This window comes from Passer domesticus, chromosome 5 (assembly GCF_036417665.1).
Source record: "Passer domesticus isolate bPasDom1 chromosome 5, bPasDom1.hap1, whole genome shotgun sequence".
Classification (NCBI taxonomy): Eukaryota; Metazoa; Chordata; class Aves; order Passeriformes; family Passeridae; genus Passer; species Passer domesticus.
This window is the reverse complement of record NC_087478.1, coordinates 47,634,962-47,645,795: the sequence shown is the minus strand read 5'-3', so window position 1 is coordinate 47,645,795 and position 10,834 is coordinate 47,634,962. Positions and strand designations below refer to the sequence as shown.

Sequence of the window (10,834 nt, the reverse complement as noted above, 5' to 3'; positions counted from 1 at the left end):
ATCATTAGAAACTAGTCTCTCACTTCTGCTCTTAAGTTTGACTAGACAATCTCCCTTGCAGAGGAAATTTTCACTAACTTCCCAGTTCCAGCTGTTTAGCTTTGGGGAACAGAAACGGGATGTCACTTTTTGTGTGTTCATAAAGCACTTTCATGTGTTGAGTGAAAGTAAACTCAGGAAATTCATGTGCTAGATTGGCTGGAAAGCTAAAAGTAAGCAGTATATAAGCAAAGCAATTCTTTATTTGCTTTCTAGTGGTGTTTTTCCCAGTTGAAGTTCAACTGGCCAAAAATCATTCCTTTGAAAACTACATAATGTTCTGTTTGGTGTCTCCTCTGCCACATGGCTTGGTATCCTGCTCCCTGCATCAAATTTTGCCCTCTATGTCAACAGCCTCAGCAGATGCTGGGAACTGAAACAGCATCCAAGAAATTCTTCCTGCTAAAGAGGCAATGAAAGGCTGCCTCTTTATGTCAGCAGTGGTAGACATGGTACATTTTTGTCCTTGGCTATTCATGATGCCATCTTTGGATGTCATTTTTTTGCAAGTTACTGAGGTTGGGAAATTTGATAGATGATGTTAAACATTAGTGTGTATATACTGTAGTGATAGAGACTAAAGATGGCCATTGACAGAACCAAAACTTGGAGGTTTTCTGTAATTGCTGGGGCTTTCTCTAATCTGCAGCAAGCAAATGTCAGGATTATTTTATCAGCTGGTGTCATTGCTCTGAAATGATATGGCTCGCTGCTTTCCACCCTTAAGAAGAAAACAGGAACAAGTAGGACTAGAAGAGTTTATAGCTAGACAGTTTATTTACCATTTTTCTTGGTAGAAAGTTATCCTGAATTTATCAGGTAGTTTTGGTGATGGAGGCAGGAAGGGAATAGAAGAGGAGGGGGAGGATGATTTCAACAGTGGTCAAAGTATTCACCCAGGCAACAGGGTATCCAGGTTAAATGCCATTCCCTGAAATTTGAACTATTTAATGTCCTGTCGAGATGAGTGAAATGTCAGATGTCCCTGTTTTTGATTGTCCATTTTGTTTGCAGTATTTGGTTTTTCAGGACCTGGTGCCCAGATGCTCACCAGTTTATATCCTTGAGAACTTTGTTTTGAGTCCAGCTACATCGTTCTGATTCCTCTCTCTTTCATCTGTGCATATTTCCCTGAGCATATTTGTTTTAGCTGGAGACAGAAACATTTTCCTCTCCTCTGTAGCTTTGTGTGCATTTGCTTGAGGCTGTGCCTGCAGAAAGACAAGGGGGTTTGGTATTTTTTTATTGCCTTTTTTTTTTAAAATGTACCCTCCAAATGGCTGGCTACAGGCACTCTCCCTTAAACACCCTTTGAAACTCTGCTCTGCTGCAGTGCGTAAAACTTAAATTTGATTTTAGATTGCTTTTGTAGTGTCTGTCCCAAACCTGGTTTTCCCAAATGGAAAAATACAGAGTGTAAAGCACCAATTGCTTACATGCCCAGGAAAGAAAATCCTTTTCCAGCTGCTGCTGGTTGCAGTGGCCCTGCTGCCACTTCCCCTGCTGCAAAGGTGACAGGCCATGGCTGCAGCAGCACAGGGCTGCCGGCAGCTCTGTTTTCTGTAGTGCATTAAGGCTTGTGTTTGGAGAGACAAGGAAAAGCTTCAGCCAGTGAGCTCAGAGAGAAGCTGTGTGGCACAGGCAGCACCAGGTGAAGGTACAAGAGATCTCTTTTATCCAAGGGCACAGAGTGCCCCATTTCCCCAGGGTATGTTTGCTTGCTCAGGCTGGTCTCTGTCCTGACTTACTGTTCAGCCTCTCCACCTCTGCTAGATGTGGGAGAAAGCCCATTTATTCCCACTGCCTTTTTTCCTGAAGCGACAATCCTTTTTGACTGCAGCTTCGCCTTTTTGCAAAATACAGAGAGCTTTTTGGGGAGGACGGAGGAATAGGGCACATTTCTGAGTATCCTGTGGGGAAGATAGGTGCACAGGGGAGAAAAGACCATGTCAGTGCCATTTGCCCTTCCTATAAATGGAGAATGCATTTGAACCGTGGATTTGAAAATAAAATCGGGAGAGAATGACAGTCAAAACTGCAGAGAACAGAGCATCCTGCAGCTGCCTGGCTTAGAGAAAAACAAATCAGCGGTAGACCTGCTGTGGAGCAGAAGGTAATTTTGATTTTTCTGATTCTTTCTACAAGTCTGTCAGCAGAACCAGGCTGCATTACTGAGCAGACCACGACAGAGAGCAGCCAAAATGACCAGACAGTGACTTCCTTCTCTGCCTTTTGCAAAGGAAACAATGAGCTCCAGGTGCTGCATGGCATCGGCTGTGCCTCGTGTGCTAAATCCCTCAGTGGTCTTGCTTTAAAATGCCAGAATCAGGATAATGTGACACCAGGATGACACAGCACATTGGGCTGCATGGAAGTAGGAGGAGATGGATGGGAATTTTCCTGTCAAAATCACTACAGACCTTACATTAAAAAAATGCCAGGCTGTCAGGAGTCTGCTGGTTGAAAAATGTTTGATGTCTGAGGAAAAATGGCTGAAGCCTCAACCAGTTTTCCAGGTTTGTAGCGACACTCTATGGAGTGAACTTCATCATCATGTCCTCCTGCCACAGTCAGATAAGGAGGGAGTATCTGTGGAGATGCAGCTGTTTGGGCTGGGATGAGGAAGCTTTGCAATTGCTTTGTGTGGTCTTGTGCAATTATCCCTTGCAGGGGAGCCCCAGGAGCTGCTCCCACTTCTCTTTGCTCAGGTGTGATGGTGAAACCCCAAGCACACATGAGAAAATACATCTTTGAGTGTGGAGTTGTCTGTGTGCAGGTTAGAAAGGGGCCTGTAGCTGTCAGCCTTTCACACCATCTCCTAATAAAGAAACTAATGGCATCCCCAAGTGGTCTGGGGCCACATCAGCAGAACTGATGTGAAGATGAGCTGAGCAGCACTGGTGGTGTGTGAGCTGCAGCAAAGCCTGTGCAGGCAGAGAGCTGAGCTTCCGGGAGAGGAGCACCCACTTGGGAAGATCTGCACTTTTTCTAAAAAACTGCCTCCTCCAAAGGCATCAGGACAGAGAATGGCAGTAACACCACTTCCCTGACTGACTGTGCCTTGAGTTTCATTTTTTGAGATAAAAAGGAGCAGCCAGGAATGGGGGGGAAGATAACTCAGAGATGGGCAGAGGCAGAGATCAAGACGAAGTCTCTGTGTTGCTCCCATTGTCAGGCAGGCAAGGAAGTTCTGGCAGATGGGGCCTACACTTGGTGAGGAACACAAGCTTGACCCTTTCTCAATGTGAGGATGATCCCACATTGTATTTGGGCAGCAAGAATGTGGTGCTGTCATGGAACAGCAGAAAGGCATTTGCAAGGTGTGGAGCTGATGCCTGTGAAGCATTGCATGGCCAGCACACTGCCAGCCCTTTCCTGGACTGCCATGAGCTCCCATCCCTCTGCCCTATCCATCAAGGAGATGAGCTCCTTGGTGCTGTAAGAGGAGGCACTGGCACCCCAGGTTGCTCACCCCAGCGTGGGTGACAGCCATCACTGCCTGGAGATCTCCAGGCTGTGGCTGGAGAAAAAGAGGAGGAGGTGACACTGCTGAGGGTATTGTCCTAATGCAGGTTCCTCTGGGAGCTGGAGAGGAAGAGGATGGATGTAGAGAAGCATCCTTTGTCTCCCTGCTTTGTTCACCACCTTGTCCCCACAAAACCTGTGGGAAGAGCGAGCTCTTCTTGCCTGCTTTTGCTTTTCCTCACAAGCTCCCTCTGCCAATATTGCTGCCAGGTTAATCTGCTGTGAGGAAACACACCATTCCCCCACCACAGGCTCCATACATTGCTCAGTTTTGCTCCCCAGTGCAGCAGGCTTTGCAGTAAGCCTGTTGCTCACCACAGGACACCTTGGCATGTGGATGGTTTCCACATGCCCCTCACCCCACCACCGCCCTCTCCCCATTCCTTGCTGCTCACTCTGGTCTGTTCTCTGCTCTCCTTTTTTATTTCCCCTCCCTCTGATATGGTTCCCATGGAGATCCAAGGTACCAGTGGTGCCCTTCCTCTGCAACCTGAGGGACAGGGTTATTGGGGTGATTTTGGGCTCACCTGGGCTGACATTGCATTTAATCCCAGAAGTCAAGGTGCTGCAAGTTCTGTTTTGTCTCTCTGCTATTTGACTCCTTCACAACAACAGGGCATTGGTCTGTCCTTTCCCTTTTTTAGTAGCTTTCCAGCCTCTCTCCATTGGACACAAAAGGGGTAGCTCATCAGGTCTTTGCATCCTGCCATACCTAGCAATGGTCCTGGTTGCAAAAGCAAAAAAAAAAAAAAAGGCATTAGAGGTTTGATTTGAAAATCCCTTGGAAATTAGCACCAACTGATTTTGAAGAGGCCAAATCTGAGTGTGGGGATGTACCACTGCCTGTTGCCTTGAAGAATTTACCCACTCCACTGCAGCAGCCTGGAATTTCCCTGTTTGCTGGCTTTTCTTTACATATGACTGTGAATATGGCTGTGTCGCCTGATTTCTTGGTCCTTTCATGAAAGGTAAGTCCTGACCTCACTGCTCCAGCATATAAACCAGGAACACAGCAGAGCAGTTTCCTCGGGAAAGGAATCAGATGTATCAGCATGATAGGTATCAAAACTCAAGATGGGAATGCAAAGTGCCAGTGTTCTGATGGTGTCCTTGAGAATGTGTGCTTTTCTTCTGATTGTGCTGTTCTTACTCTCATGTCCTCTTCATCTTCCTGTGCTGGATCTCAAATGGATGTTTATTTGCTGGGAAGGGGATTAAAGGGAGTCTTCTTCTCTTGAGATGCAGCCTACCTAATATCCTTTTCATCCTCCTTCTTCCCCCATCTCCTGAAGATACCATTTTCAATGGAGATCAAAAAGGGCATTCATCTCCTCTCCACTCACAGAGAGAAGTGGTATGCTGTTGGAGCAGTCTCTTCATTACAGTTGTATTGGATGTGTTGAAATGAATCATTTTGGTACTTTAGACATCAAACATTACGATTTTTTAATGAAAAACATGGGCTTGGATGTTTTGTGTGCTCCTCCCCCTCCCACCCTTCACCAAATGTCGGTATTGTGGATTTTTGGAGGCATGTGCTTGCCAAAATCCATCCCAGAGCTGCAGCCTTTTCTGTAAAACATGCGTTCAGTTTTGCATGGTTTCAGTGTGCAAGTCATTATGCTTGTCACAAAACCCTTTTACTCACGTTTGGTTTTGGGAATGAGAGATGGCTCCAGGTGCCAGGGCTCTTGTGTCCCACTGCTTCATGCAGGGTGAGTGGCCATCCATCTCCCTGCTTAACTAAGTGGAGACCAAACATTTAAATACTCATAAATCATTGATCTGTGCAATTTTCAGAGATGAAAGTCTACAAAGAAGGACAACAGCTCTGCGAGGATTTTCCTGAGCCTCTGGTTTCTACAGAAACCTTCCAAGGCTCCCTAAAGGGACTTGTGTGAGAAGCAACACAAAGTTATCCTCACAGTGGATATTTTGGTGTCTCTTGGTGCCACTGTGTGCCTTTCCAGTGGGGCGGTAAGAGGGCAAAGAAGTGTTGCTCCCAGGTAGGAGGCAAAATGAGATATCCCCCTTCTTTTTTGAGCCATTAGGACAGATATCATTTTATCCACATGGAATCTTCTTGAGATGTTTCAGGTAAACATGAATACCAATGAGTCTATTGGAAACAACTTCCAGAAAGGTAAAATTCAGAAAGCAGAAAGGCCCATGCTGGATTTGCTTCAGGGGATTTTTACCTGTTTCCCAGACCTTGTTCCCATGCCTCCTGATGTCATCCATGAACCTCAGCTTCATTTCAGACAATATTCAGCTGATGATAAACCCAAACCACAGTATCTTTTTGGTTCAGGCACCACCCACCTTTAAAACCTGAGACCGGCACACAGAGATATTCCTTCTGCTCCCATATCACATGTGACATCTCTCAAAAATTGTTTTTAGTGTTTCTGCAACCACTGTTGCTCATGCAGTATTTCTGTCCTGGGTTGTGACTACTTCAACCACCTCACTGACATGGCTCATCCTGCTTACAGCTGGAGACCTCCAAGGGGCAGGCAGGCATCCATGGGAGAGTGACACAAAAAATCCTCAAAATCACAAGCAAATTCAGCATTTGTGCTGCAAATCACTGTTAGAACCTCAGCCATTACTTGTTTTGTAGCCATTTCCTCACCTGTGCTGTAGGTTGTGTTGGCAGAATGGAGCTACAAGTGATGATGGTGGGCCTGGATTTGAGGTCACTGTTGATCAGCCATCTACTGAAGCAATAAAAGGAGCTCCTGGAAGATGAGGCAGCCTCATTTACTTTCTCCTTTCCCTCTTCTCTTCTGGAATCAAAATACCAGTTTGGGCTCACTCCCTTGAGTGCATTGCCAAGCTCTTTGAGCTGTCTATAACTGTAGTATCTTCATTAGTGTTTAATAATCCCTGGTCATCTCTGAGCAGCAGCCCTTGAAGATGTGGTGCTTCTGACAGGAGGCACCTGTGGCCAGTCCTGTCTGTTGTGGCAGCACGTGCCCATCAGAGCTTTGCACATAGAGCAGATGTGCCTGAGGTGGGGACGATGAGCTCAACTCAGCTCCCTTCTGCTGCCCATAAATCATATTAGAGTATATCAAAGCCTTGAACTGTCAGCGCTACCTAGATGTAAATACTGTAATTATGCTAAGTAAAATTAGCAGTTTATCAGACTTCCTGTGCTGAATCTTTTTATTACAGGTTTGGGGTTTTTTTTTCCATCACAGATTTGATTTGCCATAGAGCTTATGGCAATAAATCTCTGGCTTTCAAACACTACCTGACATCATGAACCGTTATAGCAGCTAATTAGCAGCTGCTCAGAGGCTTCTTTTGCTGAGGAGAAGGCTTCTCTCCTGACTGCCTTGAAATTTTCTAGTCCCTTTCAAAAAAAGGTGTTCCCATGCAATGAGTGATGTTGGATCCTTACCAAGGTCCTATGGGATCTAGGCACAGATGCAACCCAGCAAAGTGCCTGTGCCAAGGAGAACATGGGGTGGCTGTGTGGGGAGTGTGAGGAGCAGAAAGGGCTCGAGCCTTCCTCATGGGCAGCAAAGCAGAAGGCAGCAGCGTCACACAGTGAGCACCAGGATGGTCTCTCCAGCCCACCATCCCCAGCAGTGACTGCCATCATGGGCTGCCTCCACGTTAGGGGAGGCTGCTGGCAGTGGCTGCCAAGGTAGGAGCTTCAGAGAGGCACCTGCACAAAGCTGTGCTGGTATCACAAGTTATTTATAACACAGTCAAAGCTCCCTAACCATTGTATCAGGCTGCGCAGTTCAAGTCACATGAAGTAACCTTCTTTTCATCCTATCAGAACAAAATGACTCCAGTAGCAGGGAAGCAATTGACAAAGCCCAGTGCTGTGTTTTCCACTGCCCACCTCCCTGCAGCAGAAGACAGAGGAGAATCAGCACATTCACCATGAGTTACAACAGACAAAATAAAAGAAATGAGCCTTTTTCCACATATACCTTTGCACAGCATTAGGCGACAAGGAACATTATTGTTTTTTTCCCAGTGGGTCCTGGCATGAGAGGATCATCTTAGTGTTTTTCCTGCCTGTTCAGTGCCTCTCGACCAGATCCACACTTCCTGAAGATGATGAACAAGAAACGTGACAAAACAAAACTCATTTTAATAGCTTGTCTTGGCCAAGGCTAACTAGGAATATAGCTGTGTTATTATTGTGAGCTGGAACACAGAGCTATTTACTTCATTCACAGGAACAACACCAAAATAGCAGCCCGGGGTGTTGGCATGCGTAGAGCCATAACTAAAATATTGCATACAAAATAGAAAAAAACCTGGAATAAACTCCTTATTATGGATCTAAAATATTTTTTCTTCGACAAAATAGGCTCAGAAAGCTCCAACAGCTTGTGAGAGTCTCCTTGAAAAGTGGAGTTTTGTCCAACATCTGACTGGAAACCTCTGACACCCTAAGGATGAAACACTGACACGCCTGTCTCCAGATGAAAGCCAGGGTCTGAACACTGGCACTACAGTGATGAATAAAAGCTTCAAGGCTGGAGACTTAAGAAGGACAGGACATTTAAACAAAGCAATTTTACATTTTGGACAGAATAGAGTTCTGGAACCAGGGTGAGCATTGAATATGTATATCCATTCCCAGCCATTGAAAAAGGAGAGCTGCAGGTAAAGTTAGAGCAGGCTGAATTCCTCATCATGAGACTAACATAATTAGGTTGGGGTTTGTTTTGCCTTGCTTTACTTTTCTTTTCATTAAAAGGCTCTCTGTACAATTTTGACAAGTATTTTCACTGTTTATGGATATCTTCTTTCCAGGGACAGGTTTCATTCCCCAGCTGGACCTGAGCAGCTTCCCCCAGAAATAACTATAGTAAAATCTGCTTAAATTTGAAAGAGAAACAGACTGTTTCTCTGGTTGTACCAACAAAATGTCCTTCAGTTTTATCCAAATTTTCAGTCTATCTTGGACTATCTTTTGCATCTTAAGTAGATTAAGCTGTCCCTAAATGCCCCATGAACATACCTGAAAGAAATATGTGCTTGTACCTCGAGCATATCTTCTTCAGTCCACTGGAGGAGTCTTTTAAAACTACCCTTCAAAGTGCCTTGCAAGAGAAGGAAGGGTTCCCTCTATGGGGTTTCAATTTTCTCTCTCTGTTCTGTACACTTGGTCCATCCACCCTGCTCTGCACCTCCCCATTTCCCCAGCCTTGCCTCTGCCTGCTTCCCATACACTTGCAGGCACTGCTGGAGGAGACCGGTGCCACCAGCTCTGCTGAGCCAGGAGGGGGCTGTGGGAGGCAGCACCAAGGACCTCCAACAGCTCATTCAGGAAAATGGCTTGGGTTTGGGGGGGTAGGTCCTCTTACCCCCATTCCAAACTGCTGTGAGTGACAGACGTGGATACAGGTGCTTCCCCCCATCTGTCCATGGCAACTTTAGGAGGAGACATAAAAGCTGTCAGAGCTGCCTTGGCTTCCTTCTTTCCTTGGATTTCCACCACCGTTTTTCCTCTCACTTGTACTTTGGGATCAGCTGCAGTATAAACCATACAGAGGCTTGAAGAAGACAAGGTGATGTGCATCTCCTGGAAAGTATGAGCTTCAAGGTATTTAGTCCGTGGGCACAATTACATGCAGAATGGTGATCAGAAGGACAGCAGGAAGAGAAATACAGACGAGTCCCAGCTCTGCCTTTGTGAAAAGGCTGTGTGCAGCAAGAGGAGCTGAAAAGCTCTGCCACACCCGTGCTCGCTCAGTCTGACTCTGCGGCTTTTCCAGGACATCAGACTCATCCTCCACCTCAGCTTTCTTGCTGGCAGGCCCAGGAAAGCAACACAAACATCTGTAACACAGGTTTAGAAGTGATTACTCAGAGTCTACAACGCTTTGGATCAGAAAAGTGCAGGGCAAGCACTTTTATTTATTTAGATGCTAGACATGTATGGTAATTACTCAGTGCTTGTGTGTTTGGGTGGCTTTCTAAGTTTGAAAAAAAACAGACTGCCACGAATCAGTCACCAGTAAAGATGTGTAAAGAAGACGAGCTGAGGTAGGGAAGTTTCTGTAGTGAGTCATGGCAAGATCACAAGTAATTTGCCAGTGAGTTCCCATCCTCATCCTTGTCTATCCAAACCATTTCCATCCCGTTGGGTGGCCTCCAGTCAGTCGTGTGCTGCTGATGCCAGTGTCCAACATCCCTGTGCATGGCCCCTGTCCTCACCTGTCTTCTGTGAGCAGCAGTGCACAGGTCCTCCTCTGGGAGCATCTTTATTCCTCCCCAAAATCTACTTTTTGGGGTATATTTCAAGGATTATCCAGAATGCAACAGAGATACGGGTTGGGACTGAAATGTAAGCTCTTCCTTTAGCAAGCCATACTGTTTTGATACAAGGAAAACCAAAAATCAATTTGCTCCCCCTCCTTCTGCACACACATTGTTAGAAACATAGACTAAATTAATTGCAGGAACATCATGCACCAGAGGGATAGAGAAAAAAAAAAAATCAAAGCCTTGTAGTACAACTCTAACAGCATTTCACGTTCTCTGGGGTTTTCACTTGCAGTGACTCTGAATCAAGGTTTCAGTCACACAGAATTTAATGCCAATTTTTATTCTGCTCATTCCATGCTGGGGACGTGCACTTGACCTCTGTGAAAATACACATTAAGGCCTCAATGCATCAATGCTTTTTGTGTCTTGGATATGAGCAGGCCCCCAAAATTATTTCTCTCTTTAGTCCTCTAACGACAAGCTTTTTCTTCCTCTCTCCTCTCTGGGTCTGGATTAACAGATAGACACTATCCATCTGTGCCAAAGTCCCAGCTCCTGGGCGAGGTGATGAAATTGAAATTTCAGCTTCAGGAGCTGACATTATTTCTTTTTATAAATTAAACTTTCAGTGTTTCATCATACTGAGAGGAAATTTGAAAACATCACCTACAAGATGTTGGCTGAAGTCTGTGGACATGCTGGAGCTGTAGATCAAACAAAAGATGCACTGCACCATGCATCTCAACCAGGACTTAATGAAAAGGGCTATTTCTACAAGGGCTTTTTCCTGGTTTATGGCTGGGGTGGCCTTTCACTGGTGTATAAATCTGGCTGTTGGGGTAGAAGATTTGGCAGAGGTCTCTCTTACTCCCAGAGGTGTGGGAGTCTCACAGCCCAATGACATCATACCAAAGATAGGGGACGTTTGATATACTGAGGATGGGAGATTCCCCTCCACTGAATTGCCAGCAGAGGCTATTTTGGATCACCTTTAGAGGTGATTTGAAGTCTGGAAGATTGCAGA

At 45.6% G+C, this 10,834-nt stretch overlaps 1 long non-coding RNA gene across 4 annotated transcripts in view; it reads right to left on the bottom strand.

Moving 5' to 3' along the window:
• LOC135300564 (uncharacterized) overlaps nt 1-10,834 on the bottom strand; it is a 29,377-nt gene that overhangs the window by 2,353 nt on the left and 16,190 nt on the right. The window contains exons 2-6 of one of the 4 annotated variants that reach the window (XR_010362372.1): nt 8,561-9,381; nt 7,518-7,638; nt 6,200-6,353; nt 4,092-4,288; nt 1,091-1,250 (exon numbers count right to left, since the gene is read on the bottom strand). This is a non-coding gene — a long non-coding RNA (uncharacterized LOC135300564). The remainder of the gene's footprint in view (nt 1-1,090; nt 1,251-4,091; nt 4,289-6,199; nt 6,354-7,517; nt 7,639-8,560; nt 9,382-10,834) is intronic. The other 3 variants (XR_010362374.1, XR_010362371.1, XR_010362375.1) reach the window with 3 other exon arrangements.